Raw genomic sequence first — 13,997 nt, forward strand, 5'->3', positions numbered from 1 at the left:
TTATTTGTATAAAATGTTTGGAATCATGTATGATTTTTGTTCCACTTCTCACGTGTACACCACTTTGTGTTGGTCTTTCTCGTGGAATTCCAATAAAATTGATTCATGTTTGTGGCTGTAATGTGAAAAATTGTGGAAAGGTTCAAGGGGGCCGAAAACTTTTGCAAGCCACTGTATTTGCAAGAAAATACCAATCAGCAACTTTTAAACAGTATTTGAAATAGAATTTGAAATCGATACAAATATTAAGCCTACATTTTTGTTTTTGTGTTAATGTCCAAGCAATGCTGATAACACATTTTCTAAATGCAATATTTAAAAAGAGAACTTGACAAAAAGCTTATCTCATATCTCAAAACATATCTTGGCATGGTGTGCCCAAGTGGACAACCAAACAGAAGATGAACACTATCTAAAAGTCATGTCCTTAAAAAATGGGAAAGAAATCCAGCAAAGACCTGACACAGTATCTAAAAGATGCATCTGAGCCTTTGGATGATCTATCTACTGTTCACTGAAGCCTTAATGGAAACAGTCTTTGTATAAGGATGTCTGCGAAGAAGTCGTTCTTAAAAAGAGAAACAGGGAGAAAGAGCTGATGCATACCAAAGTACACAAGAACTGGACTGAAGAGTAATGAGTCCAAATTAGAATTTTTTTAGTTCAAATCATCATTTCATCATCAATAGGGAAGATAGGGAACCGATCAGGAGAGAGATGAGTATGAGTGACTATCTACAGGCATCTATACAACATCCACAGATGAGCTTTGAATGTCTTTCAAGAAGTCTGGAGAACTATTCCCGAAGACTACATGAAGAAATTACAAGAAAGCTGCCTGAAATAGTTTTGGTTGTGTTGAACAATAAATGTGGTCATACCATAAATTGACTTTCAAATATATTAGAATTGCACAGACTCTGTTTTTCCTTTATGAATTGTGTTTCCATTTTTGTTTTCACCTAGATTTGTCATTTTTTACTATTATCCAAAATACCATCAACCTGTTGTCATTGCCTAAACTGTAATATCCTAACCTGTAGCTTTGATAAGCTTTATCTTACTGGGAGAAAGGATATGGGAAAATAATGGCAATTCTTTTTTTAGCCTCTTGAGAGGTTTTGTTTTTTCTGTCACTTCTCAAGGCTTTAATGAATGATTAATGATCCCTCCATCAATATTTATTGATCATCAAGAAGCTGCAATGAGGCTTCCATGCAAAGGCTGATGAAAGTTTAATACTCCAATCGAAAAACTGGTCCCATCCTTCCTTTGACAGAAGGCGAGAAGTCCCATTATCTTGTACTGAGGCCTGCACAAATTCCCAGCAACACATAGAATTTCCCAACACAAAACTTGCGTTACTTTTGGGAAACTAAATGACGTTTTAGCGAAGCTAGAAGGTCATAGTGTGAATTAGCACAGACTAAATCCTGGTTTTCTGATTTGAAAGTACATGTATTACACAAAATTACTGTTCCCATGTGTTTCATGATCCACACAGGCAACTTGATTATTTTCTAAGCAATGACGTACTGTATATGAAAAGTTCTTTCACAAAGACATTTAGCAAATTAGGAGAAGACTGTGCTGAAGTAATTTAGTGGAAGCACAGCAAATCTGTGTACTACCCGGTCGTGTTTAGGAAGCAGATAGGAAAATCAATTCTAAATTCCTAGAAAAATAGACACTCTTATTGGATATGCCTGTAATAAATTAAATTACAGCTAACTCAATTATTGCTCAAGGATTGTACCTTTTTTCCCTTTAATAGCACATTTTTAAAAATGTAACACTAACAGTGCCCTTTTGTGATTCAGAGTACTTTATATTTAAATCGACTTATTTAAAAGACTTTAAATGAAAGGAACTTGCCAGTGTTCTTGATGACAGTGACCCAGCAAGCACAATAAAGTGAATCATGCTTTACTCATTCTCAAAGGGAGCCTGATTCTGTATACATAAGCACTGGGTGCAGCAGTAACACATAAACAAAGGCCACACCGAACACATCTTGCCACCTACAGGTGCATTTTGGAGTGAATTTGCATATGCCCTTGAGACTGCCTCTACTGCCTGTTAATATTCTCCTCACCATTAACAGCATTATTGCGTGCACGAAACCTCTCTCTCCTCAGGTCCCACTCTTCATCCGACCATTACCCTCCTTCTTGCGTATACGTGTTTCTGGTAATAATTCTCTGCATGGACTAGCACTTTTAGTCCATAGAGAGAAATCAGAGGTGTGTATGTTTGTGTTGTGTGTGTGTGCCTTGTCTCGCTGTATGTATTGGGTGTACTTGTGAACATTTATTATTCCCATCTCTAATAACTTGTTTCTGCTGTCGTTGTGACCTTGTTGGTGATAGTTTCTAACCTGCTTAGCTTGAACAGACCCAGTGAAACTTTGGGCTGACATCAACTCCAACACTTATTTACGAGTCCAGTAGGGTTAAAAGTATCTGACAAATGCACACAGTAAGCCAGATAGAGGCATAGAAAGTACAAAGGCAGTGTGGGGGCGGTGACTATAACTGACCAACCTGTGCTTCTCTGAGCATTAGGTGAAGTTGTTCCCTGTCCTCTTGCTCCTTCTGCGCCTCTTTTTTACTCTTGCCTCCCTTCAGAACAGCCAAGGCAGCACTTTGAGGCTGTGGCTGTGAAAGGAGGCCACAAGTTTACCTCACAAATAAATCTCTCTCTCTCTCTCCTCACTAAGTTTGACCTCTGGGAAGAAGTGGAACAAGGCCTGAGTCAAGTTCTTACTTAGAGGAAAGTGCACTTCTGCACAATTCTGTAACTGCCTAAACAAAGGTGGAGAGGAGTTTGGGGGCAGTTTTTTTTTTTCCATTTACACGTTTGGATCTCAGAAAGTTAGAGTTCTCTTTGATGATTTGCATTCAGCATATAAACTAGATGTGATGCACTAGAATCCTTTGCTGCTCTCCAATCACTGAGCAAATTATAGACAATTTTCTCTGGAATCATTTTAACCTTGCAGATTCCCTCTACTCAAACTTTTACTCAAAGCTATCGTTATGCTAACTTTAAACTGAAATATGATTTATATACCCACAATATGAGTAATACGAGTGTACACTCTGTCAAGCAGGGATTTTGCTATTTCTGAAGTACTTCACAAAGGTAGAATACAACTAAGAACCACTACTTACACATTGCATACCATCACAGATGGACAACTGTTATAATGCACCGCTCTCTTTCAGCAGTGCATTATACTATAAAATTCAACACAGTATTTGTCATCATCTGGAAAAATGCCCTCTGTATAGTGTATGTTCATAACAAAAATGCACTGATGTTGTTGAGTCAGCTAATAATTGTGTAACAGTGGTGTTACACAGTTTATCGGCAGCTGAGAGGAGGAGGTTGGATAAACTCATCAGGAAGGCCAGCTCTGTTCTGGGATGCACCCTGGACCCAGGTGGTGGGAGACAGAAGGACTCGGCCAAAATAACATCTCTGATGGACAGAGTCTCCCACCCCATGCATGTAGATGTTGCTGAACTGCAGAGCTCCTTCAGTGACAGACTGCTGCATCCTCGATGCATGAAGGACCATTTCCGCAGGTCCTTCCTCCCTGCAGCTGTCAGACTGTACAATCTGAACTGCTCCCAACAAACATAGATGTTTACATTAATGCTGTAACTGCAATAAGTTAGTTAATTAACCTACAACCTGGTTTGCCTCTTACCTGTAATTATTTTTGTTTAATTTAATAACTGTACAGTACTCTCCGTTTATAGTAACCATTGTCCTTAATGTAAATATGTAAGAAAAATTGTGTATGTTTCTGTTCCGTGTCCTGTGTACTGTTTGTTTGTATATTTGTCTTTTTGGCTGCTGTTACAACCAAATTTCCCCTTGTGGGACAATTAAAGGATTATTCTATTCTATTCTACAATTATTGAAACTGAAATAATAGCTTAAACAGTGTCTGGACATGTTTATTCATGTACTTAAGTATTTATATTATTTTGCCAGTAACATCTCTAGTTATATGTTCCTCTACAAAGACCTCCTTATAGAATTAAAACTGTAATGTAACAAAAACAATTAACTGAGTCCAACAGAAATGACTAAAAAGATTGCTGTAAGCTACACAAATCTCATAAAACAAATAGACATGTCCAGTATCCTGAGGGTCATGTCCATATGTTTAGAACAGAAGATGAATCCAGCACTTTTAAAAGGCTGGCTTCAGCAATCAGCAAGTCTGTGCATTTTTATGTGCCCTCAGTGCAAAACACTTATCCTGTGTAATAACAATCTCTTGCACATGGCTGCAAACAATTTGCATGCATGCACATCTTTGGTAAAAAAACATTCAGCTTATCCTTGACCACTGTGTACATTGGGATATTTTATTGCTAGCCATTAGGACATTTATGTAATCCATTTGTGGTATGGGGTAGTGTTTATTTAGTCATGCATTTATTCATGCAATCAGCACAGTCCGAGCAGCCCAGGTTTCCAGGGTAATGACTTCCAAGCCTCACCTGGTAAGCTGTCATATGCTTACCAAAGTTTCTTTCTAATGCAGCACGCGACAATATAACTTTGTTAGAAGCATTTTTGCTTTAAATTTGTTAGTTTAGTGACACCACTAAGTCTACATTTAAGGCTCAAAGTCACTTGTAGGCCTTTCAGTGGTGTGTGCACAGTTGCAAAAACAAAAGAAGCTCAGATTAATCCTGTTAACTTTTGTCGTTTGAATCTCCTCCTCCTTCAAATTGGCCTACTTGTCGCTCTTTATTTGTCTCTGCCTGCCTCATCTATTCCTCTCAACCTCGGAGTGTGACATACTGTTGACACCGGATGGGTTGAGGCAGACAGACGACTGATGAGATGAAAGTCAGACGTGATGAAAGCTGATAGAGCCAACAGCAAACTCATTTACAGACCGGTCTCTGCCCTCCTGGGACAGACCTCCTTTTGTCAATATTTTCTGGAGTGTGACATGCTGCAAAATATTTAAACACACCTACTGATTTTTTAATTAGAATTTTAGAATTAGTACTGCTGAAATTGCAGGGTTTTCTTTTTTATTTTAATGGGAAAAGAACAAGGTGAAAAGTACAGGTATGATGTACAGATTATGAACACATCAGTGAAATTGGGCTTCCCACTTTCCAAAAATGCCTTTTTCCATTGCTAAACACTAAACTAACACAAACTCCCAGGTAAATAAGTCAACGCTCATTGTAAAATATTGTGTATCCTCCTGATGTCTTTTTGATGTATTACAGCAAGAAGGCTCTGCTTTCAAACGTGCTGGCCAGTTCGGCCCTTTCTATGGGGAGTTTGCATTTTTCTATGTGCTTTTATGGGCCCTACAGATACACGTTAGTTTAACTGATAATTAAATTAGCTGAGATGTGGGTTTAAAACTGTGCTGCTGTCTGTCTGTCTGCATTGGCCCTGTGATATACTAGTTGTCTATCTAACATGTACCCAACCCTTTGCCCCGCTACAGCTGGAATGAGCTCCAGACTCCCTGTGATCCAGTGCAAGTAAAAATATGAATAAAAACATTGGTTATTACCTGCCTCAGAGGTTGACTAAAGCTATAGTCATTCTCCAGATAGTTGACAATGAGCAAACAACAACAACAGCTAGTTGTAAGCTAACATTATACCAGCTAATGTTAGGCTTGGGTGTCCTAAAAATCACAGTTTCCCTCTAATAACAGTTTTATTATCGTCTCATATTGTATGACAGTTTATTTGCTTCGTCTAACAATGTTAGAACATTGTGACGCCCGGCATCAGTGAAAAAGAGGTTAACTGATGCTGGCCTAACAGCAGCTAACAGAGGCTAACAGCAGACCTCACCTAGGTATCACTGTCATTTGTTAGAAGTGAGCTCGTATCAGAGTCTTCTTACAAAGTTTTACAGCCTCCTCCACCTCTACTTCAGAGTAGATAGATGTGGACAACAACTGACATAAACAGCGGAATAACACCCTACGCTCACTGCACATTAACGAACAAATTAATACTTAGTAATTACATTGACATTTCTGGCAAGGAGCTCAACTAATCAGGAAATACTGGGGACCTACCTCACCATTAATGTGCTGCAGTTGATCAAATGTTTTACACCACTGTCTCGAAAGCCATTAGGGCACCTTATTTTCTTATGTGCTTCCTGAGCTTTTTAGCATGTACTGGTGTGTTCCACTGTTGTGGGGTTGGGCAAAAAAATAATCTTGCTTTCTAGTTTTGCCAGATGAAAAGACGCACACACAGATACAAACACATTAGATGGAGTATGAGTTTCTGCACCAGTGGGTGGTTTCAGTGAGCAAAGACATGATGTGTGTTTAATGTGTTTGTTCTTTAAAGCTGAAATAAATTTGGGACAGTATGTGAATGTGTGTTAGGTTTGCGCTTATCTCAAAAAGCAAGAGTGAGAGAGAGAGCACCAGAGACTGATGATGAGGGAGCATGAATTGTTTTCACATCATGTCAAAAATTTAACACCTGTTTTCTTCTGCTCTTTGCCATTCAGGCTTTTATCTAGTCTTTATGCTTCACTGTTTGTCTGTTAATTGTGCTCTTTGCCTTTATGTCACATCACTGCCATAGCAAATCCTGAGGCAGAGCCCTCCTGGTCATTCTTACTCATCCCTCCCAGCCATACTGTCCAGCCAAATATCCTGAGGGTGATTGGGTCTTGGCTGAATGTGCCTAAAGGCCTTGCAGTAGCCTTTCTGAAGAGAGGAAATGTTAGCTATTAAATCATTTCTTCAAAGTTTAAGGCTAGATTTTAAAATAATTTTGTTGCACTTCTTTGATTCATCTTGTGACTTAATATTTTATTGCAATGCCAATAATGTATAAATTTAAGCTTGTTCTTTGCTTGCATATACTCCCATAAAATGTCTGAAAATGGTAAATGGACCAAGTCTTATACAGAGCTTTTCTACTCTAACTGAGCACATTTTTCTATGCTCTTTCTATGTAGGCGCTTCTAACACTCACACACATTCATACTCCAATGGATGTATCAGAGAGCAACTTCGGTTTAGTATCTTGCCCAAGGATATTTGGCATCCAGACTGGAGCAGACAGGGATCAAACCACCAACCTTCTGATTAGTGACTTGGTCTACCACCTGAGTTACAGCCACACCACATGAGATTTAAACGTAGGATAAAATGCAAAAGCAGTGATGGCTTGAAGCAGCCTAACAAGATGAAATCTAAAAATCCTCAATTTTACTCCAAATATTTGACATGTTGGAATTTTTCCACTGCTGCCTAAGTGTACTAACATCACTAAGTGAAGTATAGCTTATTTCATCACATTAGCTTTTGCACATCTCTTTCTGATTTTGCTGGCATGAAAGTAGATTTGAAAGCACACAGACATGAATGCACTTATGTAGCATAAGGAGCTGCACTGACAAATTGTTTGAATGGCCTTATTTTAGGATGTTGTTAGTTGGGTTCTTGGCATTGTAACTTTTGTTACAGTCATAAAACGATAATGATATGATGCTTTCATAAGGTGTTGTAGGTGTATAAAGGCTGAAAAGTAAAGTAAAATTTTATTTATATAGCACCTTTCAAGATAAAAATCACAAAGTGCTTCACAGAAGCTAAAACCTTAAAATAAAAATCAACCAAAAGCAAGTTTAAAAAGATGAGTTTTTAGCTGTTTTTTAAAAGCGACCACCAAGTCCACAGATCTCAGGCTCAAAGGGAGAGAGTTCCACAATCTGGGGGCCACAGTTACAAAAGCTTTGTCGCCTTTTGTTTTCAGCCTCGTGTGTTGGACAACCAGCAAGCCCTGGTCACATGACCTCAGGGACCTGCTGGGAATGTATGGATGTAAAAGTTCACTTATATATGTTGGTGCTTGTCAATGTAGAGCCCTGAAAGTCAAGGTCAAAACCTTAAAGTGGATTCTGAATTTAACGGGGAGCCAGTGCAGCTGAATCAGCAGGGGTGTGACATGGGAGTACCTGGAGGACTTGGTCAGAAGCTTTGCAGCAGCGTTCTGAACAACTTGCAGATGCTCCAAAGAGGCTTTACATAAACAAGTAAACAAAGAATTACAACAATCCAGATGAAATGAAACAAATGCATGAATGCCAATTTCTAATTCGGAGTGCGATACAATGGGACTCAGCTTAGATATGTTTCTCAAGTGATAAAAACAGGAGCGAACCAGAGATTTTACATGGGCATCCAAAGTCAGAGCTGAGTCAATAGTAACACCAAGGTTCCTGATAGACGGTTTGGCAAATGTAGCAAGCAGACCCAAGTTTTCCATAACACTAGGTACAAATTTTTTAGGAGCACAAACAAGGACTTCAGTCTTCTCCTCATTTAGTTGAAGAACGTTTCCAGCCATCCAACCTCTAATGGAGTCTATGCACTTATGCAAAATCTGTAGCTTGGAAACATCATGGGGCTTAAAGGAGATATATAACTGAATATCATCTGCATAGCAGTGAAATGTCCTTAAAAGTGCTCAATAAGTGTTGAAGAGGAAGTAAATACAGCAAGAACAATAAAGGCCCCAAAACTGAACCTTGTGGCACACCATAGGCAAGAAAAGTAGAAGAGGAACTGTACATAGAGGTAGCCACAGAAAAGGATCATTCATGCAGTGGCACAGCCATGTTTTTTGTTCATGTTTTTGTCTGTAAAAGCCTTCGTTGTATTTGAAATATGTAGTGGTGAGGCAGAGGTCTAACAGTGTGAGTGTAACACTGTTAGACCTCTGCCTCACCACTACATATTTCAAATACAACGAAGGCTTTTATAGACAAAAACATGGCTGTGCCATGGGCTCCCCCGTGTCACCTATTGTAGCCAACCTGTACATGGAGGAAGTGGCAAGGAAGGCTCTTGGCTCTTTCAAAGGAAGAGTACCCAGCCACTGGTACAGATATGTAGACGACACCTGGGTCAAAATCAAGACACAAGAAGTGGAATCCTTCACTGCGCACATTAATGCTGTGGATAAAAACATCAAGTTCACCAGGGAAGACACAAAGGACGACTGTTTGCCTTTCCTGGACTGCGCTGTGCACATTGAAGAGAATGGCAACCTCAACATCGAAGTTTACCGGAAGCCCACACACACAGACCAGTACCTCCTGTTTGACTCCCATCACCCTCTGGAACACAAACTTGGAGTAATTAGGACCCTACACCACCAGGCAGAACATGTTCCCTCTAAGCCTGAAGGAAGAAAGAAGGAACACACACATGTAAAGGAAGCACTCAAAATGTGCGGCTATCCTAAATGGGCGTTCTTAAAGTCAGCAAAGAGGCACAGAAAAGAAGATCAGACACCAGCGAGGGAGGATAAGAAGGACACACGCAACAACATTGTCATCCCCTATGTAGCCGGTGTATCAGAAAAACTCAGGAGGGTTTTCTCCAAGCATGACATCCCGGTGCATTTCAGACCCAGCAACACGCTCAGACAAAAACTGGTTCACCCGAAAGACAAAACGCCAAAACACAGACTTAACAATGTGGTGTATGCTGTACAGTGCAGCGAGGAATGCCCAGACCTCTACATTGGAGAGACCAAACAGCCACTTCACAAGCGCATGGTACAACACAGAAGAGCCACCTCCACAGGACAAGACTCAGCAGTCCATCTGCATCTTAAGGATAAAGGACACTCTTTCGAGGATGCCAGTGTTCACATTTTGGACAGAGAGGACAGATGGTTTGAAAGAGGAGTGAAAGAAGCCATATATGTCCACTGTGAGCGACCATCTTTGAACAGAGGCGGTGGTTTACGACACCAACTCTCTGCCATCTATAATCCAGTTTTGAGATCCCTTCCCAGACGCCTTAATGCCCACTCACATCCTGGGCCATCAGACCTCATCATTCATTCAGATCATTCATGCAAATAGGATTCAAACCAGTCCAAATCAGCCCCTGATATACCCACCCAGTGTCTCAGCCTATCTAGCAGAATATGATGGTGCACAGTATCAAAGGCGGAGGTCAGGTCCAACATCAACAGAACGGAGCATTCTCCTGCATCCTTCTCATCAAAATGTCGTTGGAGACTCTAAGAAGTGTAGTTTCAGTAGAGTGAGCTCTACGAAAGCCAGATTGGAATTTATCCAGAATGCTGTATTCATCTAGAACAGCTATAAGCTGCTTAGCCACAACCTTTTCTAAAATCTTAGCAATGAACGATAAGTTTGAAATCGGTCTGTAGCTACTAAGAAGAGAAGCATCAAGCTTAGTTTTTTTTAACAGTGGGTGAATAACAGCATTCTTACAATAAACAGGGACCTGACCAGAAACCAGTGAGGTATTGATAATTGTGAGCACACAGGGACCAATAGACTGAAAGACATTTTTAAACAAAGATCCAGGTAAAATATCAAGAGAGCAGGAGGACGCTTTCATCGAATTAACTAACTTGAACAGCTCTGGTAAGGACACAGGTAAAAATCTTTCTAAAATTACAGGCCTAGCTTGAGTTGGAGCAGACAAGAGAGACACAGAAGGAGAGATATTGTTCCTCACGTTACTGACTTTTTCAACGAAGAAAGAAAGAAATTTTTCACAATCTTCATTTGATGAAATTGGGACAGCAGGTGGAGCAGGAGCAACAATATCACTAATGGTGTTGAATAGTACCTTGGGGTTACCTCTGCTCTTAGACACTAAGTCTGAGAAATGGGCAGCCCTCGCATCTCGAACTGAAGTGTTAAAAGAGACAAAAAGGTCCTTTAAATGAAGGAGATGGGCATGCAAATGCGTTTTCCTCCATAAACGTTGAACCTTACGGCAGCAACGCTTTAAGAAGCGAATGCTGTCATTTATCCAGGGAGACGACTTTGAAAAGGGAGCTCGTCTAGTTTTGACAAGACAAACATTGTCTAAAATAGAAAGACAATGATTATTAAAAAGATTTGTTAAAAAACGAACATCGTTATAAGGAGATAAAACTAAATTAAAGGCATCAGAAAATTTAACAGCAGTAGAGGAATTTAAGATACAGCGTAGCACTCGCCGCATGTCACTGGGGAGTGGGATTAGTCGAACATCCCTTTGGCGAATATTAGCTACTCACAAATGGCACCCTCACAAACTCCAGCTACTGCAGCATCTCAACGAGGATGACCCAGATCGGCGCACAGAATTTGCAGAATGGGCAAAATAAAAATTGGAACAGGACCCTCAGTTCACGCAGAAGATTTTGTTCAGTGATGAGGCAAACTTTTATGTGAATGGTGAAGTTAACAAACAAAACCACCGCTATTGGTCTGACACTAACCCACATTGGATGGATCCCTCCAAGATTGTTGGAACAACAAAAGTGATGGTTTGGTGTGGTATATGGGGTACAACGATAGTGGGTCCATTCTTCATCAATGGAAACCTCAAGGCCACTGGATATTTGAAATTGCTACATGATGATGTGTTTCCCTCTTTATGCACTGAAGCTGGCACGTTCCCTGAGTTTTTCTAGCAAGATGGTGCACCACCACATTATGGGTGCCAGGGCCGAGCATTCCTAGATGAACAGTTTCCTGGAAAGTGGATTGGTCGTCGTGGACCAGTTGAATGGTCCCCAAGGTCTCCCGATCTGACCTCCTTAGACTTTTATCTTTGGGGTCATCTGAAGGCAATTGTCTATGGTGTGAAGATGCGAGATGTGCAGCACCTGAAACTACGGATACTGGATGCCTGTGCTGGCAGTTCTCCTGCGGTGTTGCTATCAGTGTGTGAAGAGTGGGAGAAAAGGGTTCCATTGACAATCCAACACAATGGGCAGCACATTGAACACATTTTATAAGTGGTCAGATACTTGTAAATAACTCATGAAAGAATAAAGTTACGTTGAAACCAAGCACACCATTGTTTTTCTTGTGACATTACCAATAAGCTTGATGTGTCACATGGCCCTCTTCCTATTGAAAAAACAAAAGTTGTATCCAAGATGGCCGACTTCTAAATGGCCACCATGGTCACCACCCATCTTGAGGAGTTTGCCCCCTCACATATACTAATGTGCCACAAACAGGACTTTAATATCACCAACCATTCCCGTTTTATTACGGTGTATCCATATAAATGGCCCACCCTGTAGATACTATCAAGATTTGGATTGATCAGATTTAGCTCCAGTTTGGGAACAGCTTAAGATGTACCTGGGTGCCAAATTTGTTCACTGATCTCCTGATGGTTTAGACAGAGTTTGGGGACAAAAAAATGACAGACTGATTTTATGTATTATAATAACACATGCATTGTTTGGCTTTGGCTTACCGCTCATGTTTTTACAATACAATTTCAAAACAGTTTCTGTCTCAAGATTTCACCTACCCTCCCGCATCTATGAATAATCTTAAGCTTCTTTGATGTTAATAGAGGCTGTAGGTCCCTTATATCACATTCATTCATTAGGTAAATATGTTATGGCTTTATTGTGTTGCAGAACGTCGACTGTTTAATTCACTTCCAACACAATACATCTGCCTATAATGTTTCTGCTATGATTAACAAAGGTATGATATGGTAAATTTCTGAGTAAGGACTTAGAGATTGTCCCAAGGTTTCAATATTTTGAGTGCTGAGAAGGGCAGAGTTACAAATCGTTGAAGCCTGGATGCATACAGCTACGTCCTGCAGGATCTGTAACCTGCAGAAGAGAATGGATAGGTACCCAGCGTCAGGGGTCAAAGATTTTGAGACTGCACAGCAAATCCAGCATGTCCAAATTAACATTGTCAGATTTGATTTCAACACTATTAAAGTGTCTATATGGGTCCACACCAGAGAGTGTTAATTTAACTCTTTTTGGAGAGTTGGCACGTTAACTCTGATTTAGTGTTAAACACCAAATCTGTCTGGAGTTGATAATTTAACACTTACTAGGTGTTAAGAGTTTATATATTAACTCTCAAAGAGTATTTTAGTTTAACTACGTAAGAGTTATCTTCTAATTAATTCTAAAAAGCGGGAATTTTCCTGTTTTCCTGGAAATAAACATTTACTAAAAAGACGCAATGGTTTTTGAAAAACATTTATTCTGAACTGTGCACCACAATTTCAAAACATTTTCTGAAAGATGTAACAGTGTACATGTTCTCACTTTAATTAGAATTTTGTTTATCAAAAGGTCTGACATAGGTGAGCTGGTAAATGCAAATAACAGCTTTCTCATCACTTATTTCTTCAATACAATATCCATGTCCTTCACTTTGTGGAACTTCAACGCACTTCTGCTCTCCCCCATATTCCATCTTCACAAGCATATCCTATGTGGAGAATGAATAAAAATTAGTTGACACTAATTAATGGCACAAATCAATTGCAGCACAGTAAAAAAAAAAAAAAAGGAATCCTTTTTGAGCCATTACTTGTGTAAAGTATTTTCCCAAAAGACAAGGACACAGACAACAGGTAATACTGAACTAAATGTAAAACCTCAACCTTTTTCATTTTTACCTAAACAGTGTGCACAAAACTCATCACAAAGCCCAGTCAGGACATCTGCTACTGCTGTTTGCTCGTTGTTTTTATTTTTATGGGAGATCATTTTCAGGCTTGAAGTATAGCACCATTATACCAACATTTCACATTCTAGACATTGTTTTAGGTGTATTTGACCAAAAATTTGACTGAAAACACAGCTTTCACACAGCTTTGTCTCAACTCCAAAGAGCCACAGAAGTAAAAGCTAATAATAATAATTGAAACAATCTTTAAAAAAATGACTTACTGGGGGCGGAGTCTGTGAATTTACTCTATTGGTGTCATAGCCCCTGTAGGAGTTCAGAGTTAAGAGGTCAAGAGTTAATGTTTCCATTGTAACACCTCCAGATTTGACATAGAAACACTCAATTTTAACTACTATCATTTTACACCTGAGAGTTACATTAAAAGAATGTGACTCTACTTAGAGTAAAATTAACTCTACTTTTGCAAGAAGACTTACTAACACCAAAACATTTAACACTTTTGAATTTGCTGT

The sequence above is a fragment of the Neolamprologus brichardi genome, chromosome 4 (genome assembly GCF_056152115.1).
Source record: "Neolamprologus brichardi isolate AB-2024 chromosome 4, ASM5615211v1, whole genome shotgun sequence".
NCBI classification, from domain to species: Eukaryota; Metazoa; Chordata; class Actinopteri; order Cichliformes; family Cichlidae; genus Neolamprologus; species Neolamprologus brichardi.